This window comes from Buceros rhinoceros, unplaced genomic scaffold, assembly GCF_000710305.1.
Source record: "Buceros rhinoceros silvestris isolate BGI_N320 unplaced genomic scaffold, ASM71030v1 scaffold8796, whole genome shotgun sequence".
NCBI lineage: Eukaryota > Metazoa > Chordata > Aves > Bucerotiformes > Bucerotidae > Buceros > Buceros rhinoceros.
Window position 1 is genome coordinate 1 of NW_010416897.1, and position 5642 is coordinate 5642.

Below are 5642 nucleotides of genomic sequence, written 5' to 3' on the forward strand. Positions count from 1 at the left end.
CCTCGTGGGGTTGGGGTCCGGCCGTCCGGTCCGCGGACACTTGCAGTCGGCAGCGGCGCCTGGGGGGTGACCCGCGGCGGCCGGTGTCTGCCTGTTCTGCCCCCCTGGAGCCCCTCCAGGGGTGGGGGTAGCCTCGCGCTGCCGGCCTGGGTAACCCGGTGAACGTTTCTGCGGCAGCGGGTTGAGCAGAAGCGGAGGCACGCTACTCCAGACTACCTAATTTGTATCGTATTCTGTAGTTTGATGGAGAATATAAATGCAGATGTTTAGTTGTCAAGTGGCTAGTCAATATGCAAAGCATACATAGCTGCAATAATAAAAACTTCTTATTTTGAAGATCGGGGGAATGCAGCTCAAATGGATAAGTGAGAGCTGGGAGTTTGGATTTGGTGTCTAACAAGGCACCATGCTCACTTTAAAATCTAAGCTTTACTACGGACAGACTTTAGCCTTCTTATGCGTGATTGAAAAATAATGTAATCGACAAGTTAGTAGAGGTGTTAAAATTAGAGCATTGGTGTTTTTCTGGAGGGAGAGGGATGGAGTACTACCCTGATAAAATCATATTTTCAGCTATGCGGGTTTTTGCAGTTAAAATGTTGATCTTTCCTGCCAACTCTCATGTTACCTGCTAAATTGAGAATTGATTCTGTTTTAACTAGGAGGAGGTTTTTATGTTTGCTTATTGAAAAATACTTCAGATGCAGAACTTTCTCGACCAAATTGAATATAAATGATAGAAATATTTTCCTGTGGCTTGGTCTTAAGATGTGTTTAGGTCTTGCTTTTTCAGAGACTTACTTTGGCAGGTGAGATAATTTCCTCAGACTGGAATTCTTCAAAATGAAAATACTTGCATTCTCTTCACTGTGTGTGAGTGTAATCCAGATATATATCTTTAAAAAATAATAATCAGGTACTCTAATACATGTCATCTAGTCAACACCTAGGACAGGAAAGGAAGGATATTACAGTTAGGTTATGATGTGTTTGGAAAACCATGCAGATCTGAGGATAGGAAATGGTTAATATTTTTTTCTCTCAGTATGCATATAGTTTCACCTATCAAGAAAAAAGTATTTCAGGGTGAATTAAACCTTATGGATAGCTTTTGGAAAACTGTCTGCAACTGCATCGTGTTATGGTCACTGCCCCTCTCTGATTCTGAAGGGATTAGAGAGTGGTTTAAGACCTTCCCTGCTTCATTTTGAACTGTAGCGAGAGAACTTTAAATGTAATTCCTCGCTGAATATGAGATGAATGCAAATGTGGTGTCTGAAATCTCACTTTCAGTTCCTCTGCTCTGTTGTGCCCAGGAGATACTTCCTGTGGTGCAAATGTGGGTTGAGAGTTAAAAACCTTTTGAAAATGCCTTATTGGTCCTGGTTCACCTTTATCTTAGTTTATTTCTTGTTGTGTGAATCCTTGGTGTGCAGATTCTGATCATCTGTCTTGATTGGTCTTCTCTTGACTTTAAGGAGCTTTCACTTAAGTTTTGAATCTTTATGTCGTAAGTGGAAAAATGTTGAAGAGATGGTGATTATCTGAACTGAGACAAGTAAGGACTACATGGACTTGGAATTTTAAAATAATATCAGCAGGAGGTGTTACCTGGGGGTTTAATTGGAAAAACTAGAATGCTTTTTTCTTCTGTCTCACTAAAATACTGTCAAAAATACAATATAAAAATTAAACATGTTGTGGGAAAGGTTTTGGTACACTTCTTCTATTGAAAAAAATTCATTCTCCATGACCTTATCTGAAACTTGTACAAGGACACTTACTTTTGAAAGTTCATTTTAGAGATTCTGTATGTGCAGTGTGGCTCAGGACTGCAGTCATAGCACTGGTATAGCACTAGTATTTCTCCAGCACCTGCTCTCTGATAGATTAATATAATTTCAGTGGTATGCCAGAGGTGAAAAGTTACTAGTTTTGTTAGGATTCTTCATTACTGTGCTTTCTTGCTGTCTTCAAATAATTTGCATGCTGCTTTTTTTGTTGTTTTCAAATTAATAATGCGTGATGGGGAAACACAGGGTACCTGGCTATTATAGCAGGCTTTTTTAATAAACATTTTAAAAAAATTGGAGGGGGCGGGATTTAAATTAAACACTTCACCTTTTATTCAGATTTACTTCTGAATAGACTCTTTTTTTTCCTTGAACAGGCAAGGTTTTTGTTTTATTCCAATGTATTTTTTTCTTGCAAGGTAACTACCAATAACTGACTAGATTGCATATAGAACATTAATTTTTTAGCTCTTTAAATAGAGTTTTGAGATTGAACTGAGGTGGAAAGGAGCATTAATATATGCCAAATTACTGCTTTGTTCTTACTGTGGCTTCCTGGCTAAACTGGAGGCATTGTCACCTGCTTGATGCTTAGTTTTGTCTAAGGAATGACCATACTCCAGTCATTTTATTTCTCTGCTTCTGTTTATTCATAGATAACTCGAGGATAATTCATAATTGCTTTTTGTGTTTGCCATGTGTCACTGTACATGGGATAACTGTTGTAATTTCCAAAATAATGGGAATAGCACCATTATTAACTTCTCATTGTAAATGCATTTCCTTTGGAATTAAGTTTAAAACAGGATGGTTCTTTCATAACTCCTGTCAACCCTTACAAGAGCTTTTTGGCAGAGAAGTTCAAAGAACTTCCATCTTATATTTCAGAACTGGAGAGGAAGAGATCTACTTTTGTGAAATGGTATGCTGTTTCTTAAATGTGTAAACTTGTTGTAGACTTTTACAATAAATAAACAATATAGTAACAGCCTCCCTTTTTGCAGGGAAAAAAAAGTACTTTAGATGGCTCTAGAATTCCTTGAGGATTTTCAATACCACAGGACCTAAGAACAGTAATGACTAAAAGAAATACAATTTCTAGATGCTCTTTTGGGTAGAGGAGAATGATGTGTACTGTCGCTAATAAAAGCATTTTCTGTACAACATAAAATTGCCTCTGTTCTAAATGCAGTTTGAATGTTAAATCTCTAGAAAAATATTTTGGAACAACTTTTGCTAAATCTGATGGAATTAAGGAAATAACTACTTGTCTGCAACTTGGTTTAAAAACAACTGATGATAATGTGACAAGTATTGCTGCTGGCAGTCAGTTAACCAACAAGTTACATTCTAGGCCTTTCTCATATTTGAGGTAGAGCTCAAGTCTCCATAAACTGTATTTTGTGAGTGGCAAATTATTACTCCCAAAATATTGCTTTAATAGTGCTGGAACCATCATGAGCTCTAAAAATCTATTAATTATTTATTTAATTTAAAAATATTAATATATTGATTATAGTGATCTGTAACTTTTCTGTGAGCTGTTATGCTTATGACAGTAAATGAAGCAAAATAAAAATGTATTTTTTGTTTAAGGAGTTGATGTTTAACTTCCTATTAGAAAAAACAGGTGGGAGGTAATAATGTTTTGTAGCAGTATCAGGAGAGACAAGTTGTTTCCTAATGGATCTTAAGAGATCCTAATAATCTTGCCAGAAATTGATGAATGGCTCAAAACCGTAGAACTGTGTCTGTATTTGAAGTTTTCCAATGACTCTCTTCTATTGGTCTCAGCAGGCAGTTGAAACTGGCAAAAACTTGTATAAAAATACAGTATATGCCTTACCATTTTGTTCATGTTGAATGTAAGGAAAGCCATTTTGTTCTTTTTTCACGGGGTGTTCAAACAGACCAACCAAAAGTGAAGATGGAACCTAGTAAGAAGCTAATTACTTTTAGTACGCTTTTTGAGTTAGTGGAAGATAAATGGTTTAGAAATCCTCCCAAAATACTCCAAAATCCTCCCCAAAACCGTGGCTGGTTTTTCCCCAGCCATGTCTGTGGGTAGTACATAGGATTAAGATGCCATTATGACTTTCAGCAAAAGATGACAATTGAATTCTAAATAATTTTGTTTAAATAACAATTAGTTTTCTAACTTTCTGAAATAAAGATGTGAGCTGAATGTCATAGAGATTACATGACACTAAAATAGTGTTGAACTGTGATCAGATTTGTTGATGGTGATAACTGTGCTGTAACTGGAAAAATAATTGGATATAATTGCGTAAGTTTTCAGGTGGAGAACTTTTCCAAGTGCCTCTGTAGCACATAAAATGGCAGTCAAATAGATGTAGTAAAAATGTATGGGATACTAGTAATTAGTGTCATGTGACCTATAGTTTGGTGGCTCTAAAATTAATACCTGCCTACAGTACTTTCAGTGGGGGTATGGATAGCACAAAACCCAACATGAGTGTGTGATGTGAATATACAGATGATTCAAAATTGTTCTGAATATTGCATTTTGTCTCCTAGCTCTCAGAATTAAGTCGCCAAGATCAGAAGATAAAAGCTTAATTATAGCATTGGCTGTGAACACTGCTTTTCACACCAGGTGGAGGTTTCTTTGGTTTTCCTTGTCATATCAGACTATATCTCACAGCTTTTGAGGAAAGAAGAGCCCAAAATACTCTTGGTGGTGGTGCCAGTGTCTTCAGATTTCCCTATGATCAGACATTGTCTTAGATTTGTAGAATATTGAGCATGTGGTCAGGACTCAGTTTATATTAATGTATCATCAGTACAGTAGTATTACATTGATTAAATCGTTAGAATTTCTGAAACAGTTGTAGATCTAGGTATTTTGCTCCAGTATTTTTGTGACTTCATATGAAGCTTGTGGATCTGGCTTTTAAGTTGTTCAGCTATAGAAAAAAAATAGCAGAGGTAACAGTGGATAGATTTCAGGAAGTAAGGATTCATGTATCTCAGTTGTCAGCTACATGTTAATTGGCATCTACTGTTTAAGATGAATTTAACTCGTATCCATTTGCGATGAAACTAGAGACAAGATAATTATCAAGAGCAGACTAGTCCTTGCATGTTAGGAGTAAATCTAATTCGCAGCATGTATATATATATTTTAAAAAGTTGACTCAAAACTTAGGCAGTTAAAAAAATAAAAATCTTAAAAATAAATGCCACACAGCTACTCTAAACTGCAGTCATTTTAATTTCTCTTGCTTAATCTTTTTTAGGAATAGAAAAGATGCAAGTTGGAGAAATAAAGTGTACTAGGGAAAGGAAAACTGACTGTCTGCCACACCCAATCATGTCCAGCATAAACTTAGAGGTTCTTCTTTCACATCTTTTTAAGTATCCCTTCTAAAAATTATGGTTGTGTCATGGTGGACTATTAATCCTCTTCTGGTTACTGATGGGAATATTAGAACAGCTTCCCTTACTTTCATATAACAGAAATCAAACATTGGTAAGTGTTTGGGAGGCTTTCACTTCCGCTGGGGGTTTGTGTTGCCTTGATTGGGGCAGGTTTGGGTGCCCATTTGTAAGCCAGCTACAATGCTGCAATATGTAAGTGTTTGGACAGAGGTGATTGTGGTTGTGTTCTACTTGGGCATTAAATGCGGTGTTAAATGCCAAAAGGCATAGGTATTTGATATTTTCACCTCTGTCACTTAACACATATGTTCCAAGGATTAAAAAGTGTATGAAAGCACTGCTATAAGTTTTCTTTATGGTGCTGGCCTGCTGAAAATACTCCTGTGGTGATGGAAAACTGGCATTTGCTTTTACATCTGGGTTCATCAGTTTGTGTAGTCCTCTTTC